Genomic DNA, 14,402 nt, shown 5'->3' with positions numbered 1-14,402 from the left:
CCGACATCAAACAAACTCCCGTATCAAGAGATATCAAGTCATAGCTTGAGAATGGTTCTGGAATATTTTGGAAATGGAAATGAACATCAAGCCAATTCAATGACAGGGGCTGGGAACAAGATTCAATGTCCACTTGTCACTATAAACCACACAGAGTTACAGTGGTTACCGAGAACAATATGCCTGTACTGTTACAGTTACAGGGCATGTTCAGTAGCAGGTGAGCCATGGGGCACAAATGCTGAGACACCAACAGATGTCCCTGTATTGATCCACAGCTGGTCCAAGTGCCAGGGAGGAAGGGGGTCATCACTGTTAAAGGGGATAGAGTTAGTGGTGGGGAGGATGCACTGGTTAGAGTCGCCCCCCCCCCCCCCAAAACCCTTCTGTCACGTCCTTCTCGTCAATGGCCTGGAGCCATTTTGTGAAATGTTACCAGTAAATATCCAGCCTGGATTAGTGAAGACACAACACACCACGGCCATCTGCCCTACTTACAGCAATTCAAATGCTTTTGATGGCATCAGTTGATCAGCTGTGTGTACACAGCACATCATAGCTTAGCAAAAATGAAGACTGTTTTGTTTATGCATCTCCAGCTCAGCCAAGGTGAGGTACTGTACGTTTATAGAGAGCTGGAACGGGAAGTTGCCCCTTGTTGTGTATGGTGGAGCTTGTCTCTGGGGGTGGGGTGGGGGGGGGGGTCAGTCCAGTTCCTCATATCTAGATTCAATCACAGTTGTAAAAGCGGTCCATCTGTAGCCGGAGTCACTGTGCTGTGTAGAGTATTGGACTGACTCTAGCCTTATCAGCTCGGCCAGTCCACTCTCCACCGGCCTGACCAGTGGCTCACAGCCCAATCACACTTCAGAGGACTTGGCTAATAGAAAAATAAATTGCAGAGGCCAATTCCAATACAATGTGGCATGAGAAGAAAGAGGGGGAAAAAAATTCTCCCCTGCCTCTGATATAATATCAACACAACACTCATATCAGGTTAATAAAAACCTATGGGATTATCACTGGACTCATCCTGTTTAGGAGATGCAAGGTCAGCGGTTTTCTCCAACGACGGCTCTCCCTCAGGACAGGCAATATGGCCGTTTCCCAAAGAACATGCAGACGTACTCTGGAACACACACATAGCCCTCCTGTCATATTAGTCCCCGTCCAGCTCTGCCCCGCAACAGAGTAAGACCCTCTATTCAGCAGTATATTCACTGAGGTAAGAGAGAGACGGAACGAGAGATGTATTATAGCATCTATGTCGTAAGTTAGACAGGCTATGGATCAGTAGCAATGGTGGGATCGATACCTGTGCTCAAAATTAATACAACTGCAAAATCCCCAAATAACTGTTGCTGGGGGGCAGGTTCTGCTTTGACAAGATGGCTGAACATTGCCCTACTATGGTATACTTATGTTAAATGATAATCCATGATGAAACAGCAATGTGGGCATTAGAGGGCAGACACGTTGACCACCCAAGCCGAGGCTTGCAGCTGCAGTGTGAGCAGAGGTTCATTAACTAGTCTCTTGACCCACCGGACGGGTAAAGTCACTCCATCTTTGTGGCTCCCTTGTGCACCTAACGGAGCAGAGCACTGGCTCCACCACAAGCAGAGAGCTGCAGAAGTCCACTGTCACTGTGGCCCATAGAACAAAGGTAGGCGTCAGAGCCCGACAGAGACGGTGAGAGGCACGTAGTGTTCCATCTAACCCCGTCTGTACATGGCATCTAACTGACTCACTGTGAGGGAGTCACCCAGACTGAAAAAGACAACATCACAGAGGAGTACTGTATCTGGCTCAACAGTAAAACAAATCCTTCACAGAGGAGTACCGTATCTGGCTCAACAGGAAAACAAATCCTTCACAGAGGAGTACTGTATCTGGCTCAACAGTAAAGTAAATCCTTCACAGAGGAGTACTGTATCTGGCTCAACAGTAAAGTAAATCCTTCACAGAGGAGTACTGTATCTGGCTCAACAGTAAAACAAATCCTTCACAGAGGAGTACTGTATCTGGCTCAACAGTAAAACAAATCCTTCACAGAGGAGTACCGTATCTGGCTCAACAGTAAAACAAATCCTTCACAGAGGAGTACCGTATCTGGCTCAACAGTAAAACAAATCCTTCACAGAGGAGTACCGTATCTGGCTCAACAGTAAAACAAATCCTTCACAGAGGAGTACCGTATCTGGCTCAACAGTAAAACAAATCCTTCACAGAGGAGTACCGTATCTGGCTCAACAGTAAAACAAATCCTTCACAGAGGAGTACTGTATCTGGCTCAACAGTAAAACAAATCCTTCACAGAGGAGTACCGTATCTGGCTCAACAGTAAAACAAATCCTTTACAGAGGAGTACTGTATGACTCAACAGTTAAACAAAGCCTTCTCTGAACATATACAAGTAGGCTAACTGCCCCCCCCCCCCAAAGGGTCCAAAAACACATCAGTCTCTGTCTGGATTCCTGAACACTACTGTTTATAAACCAGGCTCATAAGTAACATGGGAAATGCAGTGATGTGCTATGGTGAGACACCACATTTTGGTGATGGGTAAAAACGGTCCCTGTCCACTTGGGCAAAGCAATGGAATCAAGGAAATGGGGTCAGGAGGGGGGGTTTCCCTGGGCACTGTAACCAGGTTAATGAGACCCCATTGTCGACAAAAAAGGCCTCCAAAAAAGTAAATTAATCCATACAGTTGGATAATAATTAATAATAGATCAATACATTTATTTCCATAATTAATATACATACATTTCATAACAATATTAATATAAGCCAAGTTTTTCTCATAATAGTAGAAATATGTGTCATTAATAATAATAATAATAATAATAATAATGGACTATTCCACCGCGACAGAGTTCCCATTCACTGTTTCACGCGATACGATTGCAAACGTGACTTTCATTGCTATTATTAAGCTGCAGCAATGAGGTGCTGGTCAGAGCGGGGCAGAGAAAAGGAAAAGAAGGAAAGAAGATTTCATTTCAATAGAAATGTTTTAAAGTTAACACATTTCTTTAGTAAAAACACAGGTGCTGCAGATAATACTGCCATCGTCATGGAGAGGACGTGTATGTGTATCCCATGTCTCCGACGCTGTCTGGCCAAAAAGAGTGGCATGTCAAACTCTTTTTTGGCCAGACAGTATCAGATATATGCATCAGATACAGTATATGGACAACATATAGTATGACAGTGGCGCTGTTTCACTCGCTCAGATGCTTTGTCCAGCGAGATAGTTTCAGCCACTTGCGAATTGAAGGAAAGTTGGCAGGTGCACTGTTCGGATGATGGAACTATTTTGGATGAATGTGCGAAGGTAACCTCCTTTTGAAGTGATTTGTTTGACAATCAGATGAAAACATCATGACTGGTTGTGTTCATGGCACATTCAGACTGGCCCCTGCCTGGAGCCTCCAAATCACTAAGACCACACCTTGAATGGAATATCACTAGCTAGGAGATATAATACCAAGTCTTCAACTTAAAACGGAAAGTTTAGTCTAATTATAAAGATACATAAATCCCACTTCACACACAAATGTGCTTTAAAATATGAAATATGAAATAATTACCTCGACAACTGTATGCTCTGTCTGGCTGTTAATGATTCATATTCTGGATTAGATTTGCACCAGAGTGTCATTAGCCTTACAGATCCCTGCATTACATTGCTGCATCTGTTGACCAGAATCTTATTCCCATTGAATCTGTACAGTAGTAGGCCTATATGGTAATAAAACATCCGAATGTGGAATGCCAATGACAAACCACTGCACTACCACACACCAAAAATACTATTACGTTTTTTCTTGATTGCTAAAACGTTTTGAATGAAACTGGGGTCCACTTGATCTCCGTCAAAACCTAATGAGCACAACAGTATCATTTTTTTTCGATGGGGTTGAGGTCAGGGCTCTGTGCAGGCCGGTCAAGTTCTTTCACACCGATCTTGACAAACCATTTCTTTATGGGACCTCGCTTTGAGCACAGGGGCATTGTCATGCTGAAACAGGAAAGGGCCTTCCCCAAACTGTTGCCACAAAGTTGGAAGCACAGAGTTGTCTATAATGTAATTGTATGCTGTAGCGTTAAGTGCCTAGCCTGAACCATGAAAAACAGCCCCAGACCATTATACCTCCTCCACCAAACTTTACAATTGACAGTATGCATTCGGGCAGGTAGCACCAGTCTCAACGTCAACAGTGAAGAGGCGACTCCGGGACGCTGGCCTTCTAGGCAGAGTTGCAAAGAAAAATCCACATCTCAGACTGGCCAATAAAAATAAAAGATTAAGATGGGCAAAAGAACACAGACCCTGGACAGAGGAACTCTGCCTAGAAGGCAAGCATCCCGGAGTCGCCTCTTCACTGTTGACGTTAAGACTGTTTTTTGCGGGTACTATTTAATGAAGCTGCCAGTTGAGGACTTGTGAGGTGTCCGTTGTGAGGCGTCTCAAACTAGACACTCTAAAGTACTTGTCCTCTTGCTCAGTTGTAAACCGGGGCCTCCCACTCCTTTTTCTATTCTGGTTAGAGACAGTTTGTGCTGTTCTGTGAAGGGAGTAGTACACAGCGTTGTATGAAATATTCAGTTTCTTGGCAATTTCTCACATGGAATAGCCTTCCTTTCGCAGAACAAGAATAGACTGACGAGTTTCAGAAAAAAGTTATTTGTTTCTGACCATTTTGAGATTGTAATCGAACCCACAAATGCTGATGCTCCAGATACTCAACTAGTCTAAAGAAGACCAGTTTTAGTGCTTCTTTAATCAGAACAACAGTTTTCAGCTGTGCTAACACTGGTTTTCTATTGATCAATTAGCCTTTTAAAATGATAAACTTGGAATAGCTAACACAAGGTGCCATTGGAACACAGGAGTGATGGTTGCTGATAACGGGCCTCTGTACGCCTATGTAGATATTCCATTAAAAATCAGCCGTTTCCAGCTACAACAGTCATTTACAACGTTAACAATGTCTACACTGTATTTCTTAACAATTTGATGTTATTTTAATGGACAAAAAATGTGCTTTTCTTTCAAAAACAAGGACATTTCTAAGTGACTCCAAACTTTAGAATGGTAGTGTAGGTAATCCCATGGCTCCCAGTTGGGGTATCCCATGGCTACCGTGAAGAGTAATGGCCCTGACATTCAGCCATACAGATACCAATGAGCATCGGACAGAAACATAGCACCGTTTGGCCCAAATCGTAACCAGTACTACAATACACAGGTGTTTCCATTAAGCGTACACCCAAATCAAATCAAATCAAATGTATTTATATAGCCCTTCTTACATTAGCTGATATCTCAAAGTGCTGTACAGAAACCCAGCCTAAAACCCCAAACAGCAAGCAATGCAGGTGTAGAAGCACCCCTACTATATACCGTAGTCTAGGTCCGTAAAACATACCACTGCAGATATCATCACAGTCATATCATACAAACCCTTCTGTTGGTGCCCCCTGAGGGTCAAGCTCATGGGTGAATGCATGTAATATCTGAGACCTCTTAATACCATTTCGTGGAACACCTCAGAGCAGCCAGAACCACTTAAAGCCAAGCAACAGAAAATACATACCTGAGTATAACCACCGCATAGAGACGAGATGGCCACTCCCCCATTCTTAACAGAACAGTCTCACACCCACTGTTACAATGCATCTGAGCAGAGGAAGGTGGGGAGATGGAGAGGATGGGGGGGGGGATTATGGCCAGATGACGCTGCCTGGCAGACAGGTGAGCTCAGCGTGACTCGGTGGACGGCAGGGGGGGACCAGGCCAGGCCAACCACAGGGAGGGGTGACCTCCTCGACCCCCGGCTCCGCCAGAGGGCCCACTGTGAGCGGCCGGAGGCGTCACCTCTTCCTACTGCCCTGTGGATCGCTGCCCAGAGCCCGCTGTCCTTGCCAATTCTACCTAGCGGACATGAGATGCATTCAGAGCAGCAACAAAGAAGGCCCAGGTTCAGGGGCCCTGGCATCTGATTCACAGGGGGAGGACCAGCGTGGGGCAGCAGTGGAAGAGCCGATGCTGAGAGCACATCTGGAGGAGTGATCTGTCTGTCCCCCACCTACCAGACCACCACAGACAACACTAAAACACACACAGAAAGTACACACACACACACAATATGTTGGATCAAAGGCTCAGATGAGGCCCCCATATCCATTATCAAGCTTGAAACCCATTCCAACCAAAATGTTATCATGTATAGCCTACTAGTTTACATTTAGGCTAGCTGTTGGGCTGTGCATAACTGTCGATGTGTCATAGCCCCTAAAGAAAGAGACAGAGATTCTGATGGAACGGCTCGAGGCAGTTTGTTCAAATTGTACTGCCTCGGGGCTGGAGGACTACTGCGGCGGTAAGTCTAGTCTACACATCACAGTGACAGTCTCATTTCATGTCCAGCCCTTGAGCATGGACATGAAGGAGAAGGACCGGGAATTTTATAAAGGGACATTTACTCCTGAAAAGAGCACAGGGTTTGAGCGGGTTTGAGCACAAAAGGGGCTGAAGAGCAAAGTGCCCTGCAATAAAATGAAGTCAGGTCAGCAGACTACCCATGTGACAGCACACTGCCTTGGATTAGGTGGTGTAAGCCTATTAATGTGGTTTGGACTAGGTGGACCACCCGGTCTCCCCACCCCGCCTGGCCGGCCAAAGATTAGCCTGTTAAACGTACTTCCCGCCTGCATAAGATGCAAACTCTGCTCCTCATCCAATAGCAACAATTCAGATAGGGACCTGTCTGCCCACCCGTAACTCGAGTTAGCTTCTCTACCATTCAAATGCATATGGGATGTGTTTCCTTCAAAAGAGCACTTTTCTCTTATCAGCCATATTGTAGTAATTGGTTTGTCTTTATTAGGGCAGTGATATCATGAGCAAAGGAGGATGTCAAACTTCTCAGCCAGGCATGTGGCATTGCTTTTTACACTCCAATTAGAATCAAAGCACTTTTGAGTGAAAGGTAAGCCTCTTTTATTTTTTACTCTGGACATTGGTGAATCATGCAAGGAATTTTAGTAGGCCTAGCTACACAATTTTAAATATCCCTACAGGCAGTATGCTATGTCATTTCTGAAATATGAATCATTTGGCTCGTTTACCTGGTTAGGCCTCTGAACAGAGCAGGTAAATCTATAGCCTAATGAAATTCAGTCAGCGACCTTTATCATTATGCAATTTCCTTGCGTAGCATTTTGGCAGTGTAACAAATGAAAGGGTACAGTTCGACACCGTGCCATTTCAAAACGACAAAAATACAATCTACCACTACATTCCCCCCCCTACAGAGACTGGGGATTAACATTTCTGAGATTAGGTGGGCGGGCGTGTAGAATTTCAGCATCTTTCAGAGGCACAATGGCTCCTTCTTACGGTTTCCTCGTCTATTCTCCGATGGTGGGGGCTTGCTTGCCTTTGCTCCTGTATTCGTTTTACGTTTTCAGAATAGCCTTGTTTTTGAAAACATGTTTAAGAACCACAGAGGGAAAACAAACTTTGTATTTAACCCAGTCGCAAACTGAGTTTTTTTCTCTCCCCCAGACACTTCCTATCACGCCGCTGCCACCTTCTGGGAAAAGCACGACATGGCGTAATAGTGCACAGGTGCGCTGCGACATGGAATTATTGATTTTTTATGGTTTGCTTTCTGTAGCCTGGTCCCCTCACCAGTAAAGAAATCAAGTTTATTTTGAGCCTTAATGCTAAACAGCAGTATGCCTGTAGTCCAACTGCTGCATATGAAACAAAGTAACCTACTTTGTCACAGAAATGGTACTTTCGCATTTCAATATAGAAAAAAGAGATTAAAAGGAATGTAGAGCCAAATTAACATTTATTTAATCGATGTGAAGCTGTTTTGGGAGGAACGACGCAATGAATCCCCTTGTGTGGAGAGCATAGACAATATTCCCAATCATGGAGAATGACAATTACTGAAATATACTAGAAACAATGATCCAAAGAATACATCATATCCAAACTACACACAAAGATAATGTCATACTACAGTAATAAGTTATTTCATCATGAGAGGAAAGGCAAAGAATGAACTCATGAAACAGTGAAGTCAACCTGCCCAGAATAGAGTCTCAATGTTTTCATTGCACCCTCCCCTGGCTCCATGTACGCATCAAGAGGCAGCAGGGGGCTGAAGCGCAGCAAGGGCAGGTCCACCAAGGGGCAGCAGTCCTTGGGGTGAGCCCAGCCCTCCTTAGGGCGCCGTATGGGTGGGGGCAGCTCCGAGTTGGTGCGGATGGAACTGTTTTTGCAGTCAGGAGGGGGGATGCTCCCGAGGCTGCTGCCCCCCAGTGGTGGCGGTGGTACAGCACGCCCACGGTACAGAGGAGCAGCAGGATGAGGAAGCTGAACAGGAAGCACACCACGTAGATGCCTTTGATCATCCCGCTGGACCGTCCCGAAGTACAGCCTAAGGTCAAAGGTTAGGCAAGGATTATATGTACACAATTGACTTAGTGCAAAGTCACCTTCATAATCATGCAACTTTATGTTTAACATTCTGTTAGGGTTACCTAAATAAATCAGGAGTGTTAGAGTGGTGGTCTAACTTGTCAATTTCAGTGCCACTGATTTTGAACTAACCAATGTCATACTGTGTTTTCCTTAAACTTCAGAGAACAATAATTCTACGAGGTACCAGTGTTACAGTGCTGCTGCTCAGGACTATGCTGATCTACCATAATCGTCGACTTATTGTGGCGGTCCACACCAGCCGCCTTGGTGTCCACGCAAATGGTTCCTCCTGAGCCCAGCCTAGACATGTCCTCGAACCCGGAGTGGCATCGGCATGCATAGGAACCAAAGCGGTTCACACACTGCGTTGACGTCACACAGCACCAGCTGGGTCACACACTCATTCACATCTGAGACAGACACACACAGGGTGCAAAAGTAAGGTTGAGTAATGGAGTGATTCAATATGAAACTAAATCCCTTCAAAATCAATTATTTAAAGTCAAACAAACACAATGAAATTCAGAACACTTAATCGCAGGCTATACTATATATATACAGCACAATATCTTTTAAACCTCTGCAGTAACCTTTAGTGCCATTAGTAAAGAGCAGAGTACAGTTCAAAAGAACAAGCTACAGATGTATATTTTTGGGGGGGAGGAAACTTTGAGACCTACCAGCGGTGGATCCAGAGACGATGACACCCTGTGTTGAGCTTCCCCGGGGGCTAACCACCCTCTAACAGCTCCTGCAGGGCCGGGTGCAGGGTCCTGTGAACCTTCACCCCTTCTGGCCCACCCCCAATATACAGCCAGAGGAAGTAAAGTACTCCTGCACTCAACCTGTTGAACTATTTTCTACAGTACCAACAACCCATTTTTATGCAGTAAAAATACAACAAGCACTTGTTTGCAGTCAAGACAGACATTTGGAGCTCTTGGTTACAAAATGTAGCAAACCTACCTTTTTATTATTTTGGAGGATAGGGTTTTGGGCATGTGGATCATTTCCAACTGCTCAATAATCTGAAAAACTAAATAATTGCAGTTCCAAATCACAAATGCACCAGTCCAATCATGGTAGATAATGATCAAAAGCCATATACAGTCTTTTTAGACATTGATATGTTACAGACTCAGTTTAAAAGGGATTAAACAGAGATTGTCATCACTGGCCTGCCTACACACACACACAAACAAACCCAGAAGTGGAATGTGTTTGTTTTTCACAAAGGGCATGTACTGTAGATGGGTAAAAAAAAATATATATATATATATATAAAAAATCATACATCCCTTTGCAGGGGTGGTTCTAGCTAGTATGGCACCCTGGGCAACCCCCCCCAAAAAAAAAAAACATTCTGCACCAACTAATTTTTATTCTGACATTTGGAACATCACAAATAATCATAACATTTAAACCTATATTAAAATATATACAAAATAAGACTCAAATATCAAAAGTAGATAAAGACAAAAACAAAATATATAAATACAAGTATATAAATACAAATAAAGGAAATCGAATAATTACACTATTACCCTATTGTTAACACAAAACTAAAGTTGCACAAATCCTATCACACAGATAGAATAACACTTATAAAGAAGAGAACCTGATGATCACACTATTGCACTAAGTTAGTGCACCTCTATTTGATAGATTCCCCCGCTCCCTCTGGCTTCCAGTGGGAAGATCTGAGGTCAACCTACCCCCACCCATCTCGTACATCTGAGTGGGAGACCTTCCCAGGAAGTAACCTGCCTCGCTCACAAACTAGAATCAGGGCGCCCACTCCGACCAGGTTAATTGACACAGTCCCACACGGTGACATATCATTGACGTGACGTGCAAATGAGAGACAGAAAACAGATTGCGCAAATGTCACCATTCCGATTGTTTTTTTTGTGATTTCTTTTTTGCAGCTTTCCATGTCGCCGAAACCTAAATCTGCCACTGCGCTTTGAGCATGGTGAAGTTACTAATTACACTTTGGATGGTGTATCAATACACCCAGTCACTAAAAAGACACAGGCGTCCTTCCTAACTCAATTGCCGGAGAGGAAGGAAACCCCTCAGGGATTTCACCATGAGGCCAGTGGTGACTTTAAAACAGAGTTTAATGGCTGTGAAAGGAGGATACTGAGGAGGAATCACTGTACATCGACCAAAAATATAAAACGCAACATGCAACAAGTTCAAAGGATTTTACTGTGTTACAGTTCATATGGAAATAAGTCAATTTAAATACATTTATTAGGCCCTACTATATGGATTTAACATGACCCCGGGAACACAGATATGCATCTGTTGGTCACAGATATCTTAAAAAGAAAAGGTATGGGAGTGGATCAGAAAACCAGTCAGTATCTGGTGTGACCACCATTTGCCTCATGCAGCGCACCATCTCCTTCACATAGAGTTGATCAGGCTGTTGATTGTGGCCTGTGGAATGTGTCCCACTCCTCTTCAAATGGCTGTGCGAAGTCGCTAGGGGAACTGGAACACGCCATCATACCTTCAATCCAGAGCATCCCAAACATGCTCAAAGGGTGACATGTCTGGTGAGTATGCAGGTCATGGATGAACTGGGGCATTTTCAGCTTCCAGGAATTGTGTACAGATACTTGTAACATGGGGCAGTGCATTATCATGCTGAAACATGAGGCGATGGCGGAGGATGAATGGCACAACAATGGGCATCAAAATCTCGTCACGGTATCACGGTGCATTCAAATTGCCATTGATAAAAAGCAATTGTGTTTGTTGTCCGTAGCTTAAGCCTGACAATACCATAACCCCACAATGGGGCACTCTGTTCACATGGACATCAGCAAACCGCTCACCCACATAACGCCATATGCGCTGTCGGACATCTGCCCAGTACAGTTGAAACTAAGATTAATCCGTGAAGAGCACACTTCTTCAGCGTGTCAGTGGCCATTGAAGGTTAGCATTTACCTACTGAATCCGGTTATGACACCAAACGTCAGTCAGGTCAAGACCCTGGTGAGGAAACGAGCACGCAACTGCGCTTCCCTGAGATAAATAACTGCACAAACGGTCAGAAACTTTGGTTGTACAAACCCACAGTTTCATCCGCTGTCCAGATGGCTGGTCTCAGACAATCCCGCAGGTGAAGAAGCTGGATGTGGAGGTGCTGAGCTGGCGTGGTTAGACATGGTCTGCAGTTGTGAGGCCTGTTGGGCGTACTGCCAAATTCTCTAAAACAACTTGGAGGAAGCTTATGGTAGAGAAATTAACATTAAATTCCCTGGCAATAGCTCTGGTGGACATTCCTGCAGTCAGCATACCAATTGCACTCTGCCTCAAAACATGAGACCTGTGACATTGTGCTGTATGACAACTGCACATATTAGTGGCCTTTTATTGTCCCCAAGCACAAGGTGCACCTATGTAACGCGCATGCTTTTTAATCGGCTTCTTGAGACGCCACAGATGTCAGTTGGCTGGATTATCTTGGCAAAGGAGAAATGCTCACTAACAGGGATGTAAACAAATTTGTGCACAACATTTGGGATTAAAGATTTTTGTATGGAACATTTCTGGGATCTTTTATTTCAGCTTGTGAAACATGGGACCAACACTTTACATGTTGCATTTATATTTTTGTTCAGTATCGTTACCCTGCAATACTAACTGACAGAGTGAAAAGGAAGCCTGTACAGAATAAAAAAGATTCCAAAACATACATCCTATTTGCAACAAGGCACTAAAGTAATACTGCAATTTTGAAGAAGCACTTTTTGTCCTGAATACACTGTTGTGTTTGGGGAAAATTCGACAACACAGTACCAAGTACCACTTTCCATATTTTCAAGCATAGTGGTGGCTGCATAATGTTAAAAGAACACTTGTAATCGTTAAGGGGAGTTTTTCCAGGATAAAAATAAGCTAAATCCAAGAGGAGAACCCAGATCAGTCTTTTCCAGACACTGGGAGAGGAATTCACCTTTCAGCAGGACAATAACCTAAAACACAGGGCCAAATCTACACTGGAATTGTTTACTAAAAAGACAGGGAATGTTCCTGAGTGGGCGAGTTACAGTTGACTTAAAATCTACTTGAAAATCTATGGCAAGAACTGAAAATGGTAGTCTAGTATTGATCAACAACTAATTTGACAGCATGAAGAATTTTGAAAATATATTTTTTTAAATTGGCAAATGTTGCACAGTCCAGGTGTGGAAAGCTCTTAGACTTACCCAGAAAGACTCATAGCTGTAATTGCTGCCGAAGGTGCTTCTACAAAGTATTGACTCAGGCGTGGGAATACTTATGTCAATGAGATTTTTGTATTTCATTTTCAATAAATTAGCAAACATTTCTAAAAACATGTCTTCACTTTGTCATTATGGGGTATTGGGTGTAAGATGGGTGAGGAAAAATGTCAATTTAAATCCATTTTCAATTTAGGCTGTAACAACAAAATGTGGACTAAGCCAAGGGGTATGAATACTTTAATGGCACTAAGACGACATCCATTTATGAAGAAAGTTATTAGAATACCCATCTAAATCCCATAAAGCCTAGTTGTCAAACAGGGGAAGGTTTCCATTCGTTATCCCACCATTTATTCTCCCCATAGTGGACATTAGGCTTACCCTGGCGTGACGTTTTGATAACCGTGTAAATCTCTAGGACAAAGGTGGCTTTTATATCAACATACCTTCGGAATATATCCAGATTCCCTGACTTTTTCCACATTTTGTTATACTACAGCCAAACTCTAAAATTGACTAAATAAAAATCCTCAGCAGTCTACACACAATACCCCAGAATGACAAAACGAAAACAGGTTTAGACATTTTTTCTACTTTTCTAATTCAACAGAAATGCCTTATTTATATAATATTCAGACCCTTTTGCTATGAGACTCGAAATTAAGCTCAGATGCATCATGTTTCCATTGATCATCCTTGAGGTGTTTCTACAACTTGATTGGAGTCCACCTGTGGCACATTCAATTGATTGGACATGATTTGGAAAGTCATTATGCGGTATCGTCTGTAGATTGATGAGATAAAAACATTACATTTTAGAATAAGGCTGTAATTTATCAAAATGTGGAAAAAGTCAGGGGGTCTGAATACTTTCCGAAGGCACTGTATACGCATGTATTATCCCCCCCCAAAACAACACGTCACTCCAGGGTAGGAACACGAAACGCAGCCCTTATTTTAAGTGTTTCTAAAATCCCCTATGGGAAAAATAAATGGTGGAAAAACAAATTGGAACCATTTCCTTGTTAGACTGCCAGGTTTATGGGTATTATGACACCTCCACTGTGGGGCTCTATTGTTCATGAGATAACTCACCAGAGACTTCACTGAGATCAACAGTGATCTCACAAGATGGTCCCAATTCTCCTCTGGCGCCACGAGGAAGTTGACTTCAACAGCCACCTCAAATAGGTGGTCTGAGAAATACAGAAAGTAGGCATCTCCATTAATACTCATTCACAGCTCTATAACTATTGTACAAAGGCGAGTGCCTTGCAACTTTTGTTATAACCTTTGAACTATATTATACGGTAACACCCATAGAAGCCCCTGTGGGGCGGACTGGGTTTGCCTCTGATCAGCTGAACCACATGGAGGATGTTGGAGAGGGACCTGTACTTGGCCTCACGCCAACACTTCCCCAGGATCCTGTGACCCCCTGCGACCCCCAGGGGCTCGTCCAGGTGGATCTTGTCCAGCTTCCCGCTGCATGCGTCTGACTGGGTGAAGTCCTCTAGATGGAGGAGCACACGTTTACCGGGGTCTACCTGGATGGTCCAGTTACACCAGAACGGTAGGTAGTCTGGGGAGAAGAACTCGCTGCGCATCACCTGGTGGCAGCTCCGCAGCGCAAAGAAAATGCTTAT

This window comes from Oncorhynchus nerka, linkage group LG21 (genome assembly GCF_034236695.1).
Source record: "Oncorhynchus nerka isolate Pitt River linkage group LG21, Oner_Uvic_2.0, whole genome shotgun sequence".
In the NCBI taxonomy this organism is placed as follows: domain Eukaryota; kingdom Metazoa; phylum Chordata; class Actinopteri; order Salmoniformes; family Salmonidae; genus Oncorhynchus; species Oncorhynchus nerka.
This window is presented reverse-complemented; position numbering follows the sequence as displayed.